Source organism: Trichechus manatus, unplaced genomic scaffold, assembly GCF_000243295.1.
Source record: "Trichechus manatus latirostris isolate Lorelei unplaced genomic scaffold, TriManLat1.0 scaffold00404, whole genome shotgun sequence".
NCBI classification, from domain to species: Eukaryota; Metazoa; Chordata; class Mammalia; order Sirenia; family Trichechidae; genus Trichechus; species Trichechus manatus.
Genome location: NW_004444340.1, coordinates 54240 through 55549, shown reverse-complemented (window position 1 = coordinate 55549; position 1310 = coordinate 54240).

The following is a 1310-nucleotide window of genomic DNA, read 5'->3' as shown; positions in this document are numbered from 1 at the left end:
TCCTTCTCTTAAATTCTTTGATCTAGTAACACATCTGTTTTAAGTTCAGTTGAGATTAATTTGTTTTTATTTTAAATTGGTAGAAGACATATAGTGTATGCTGATGATCTTGGGTTCTTAACTAGGACTGCCTGAATTTGGTTCCTAATTTTGCCTCTTATTAGCTAGTGACCCAGGGTAAATTGTTTGACTTTTTAAGTTTCAATTTTCTAATGAGTAGAAAGGATATGATAATAATTGTGCTCATATTAACTGACATAATTCATACATAGCACCTCAGACAGTGTCTGGCACACACTAAGTTTTGAATAAATATTACCTATTGTTATTGCCTGAATTCATACCTCCATTTCATAGTGTTTTCTTTTAGCAACTCCAGCTATAAAGATAAATAGATTTCTGCATCATGTATTACTGTGTTTTTTCCATTGGAAATGAGCATAAACAATTAGTACTATCCATCAGAAAATCCTTAGTTCCTTTTATTTTGTAGTAAAAATTCATAAATGGTTTGGATCTCCCAAAGGAACAAACTTCCACAGTAAACCTTTCCCAACCCCTTTTCCATGCGTCTCCCCCCAGATATCACATACAAAACCATTGCTTTTGAGCACAACCTTTTCCAAATAAAGTTTATTATAGAAAGATACAATAAAAATAGAAAATATATCATAAACACCCAAAATAACCTTCCCTCATTGTGTTCTTAAAAGCTGTTTTAAGATTCTCTGAAATCCAGTTTTTATTTAGAGAGGTGTTTGTGTAACGAACAGTATCAGTTTTATGTGACGCATGCCAGAGGGAAGAGAAAGAAGAAAGAATCTCCATGATTATGATGTGTTGAAGAAGAGTTTTTGTTTTTTCTGTTTCACCTTCTGTGTGTTAGGTTTATTTGGGTACACTGTTTAAACAGGTCTGTTTAAAACTACAAACCTGAAATGTGAAGACAGTAACAACAATATGTATTGTTTATTGTTGCTCACTCTTTGCTAAAAAACCTCACAACAACTCTGTGAGGTAAGGGTTCTTATTTGATTTGTCCTCGATTAACAAATTACAGGACTTATGTAACATTCCCAGTCACCCAGTTCCTTTAATAGCAAAGCCAAGGCTCCAACCCATTTCTGATGCTCGTTTACTCTGAGTGCTTACTCTCTAAAGTTTAATTTTTCCAGCGGAAGCAGAATTCCCATCCACCCTCACTCCAGCCTCTCCTACACACACATACACATATACCCGCCAAGATTAAGTGACTTCTGTCTGAGTCAAAAGGATCCTGGTGGTACAGTGGTTAAGCAGTTGGTTTCCCA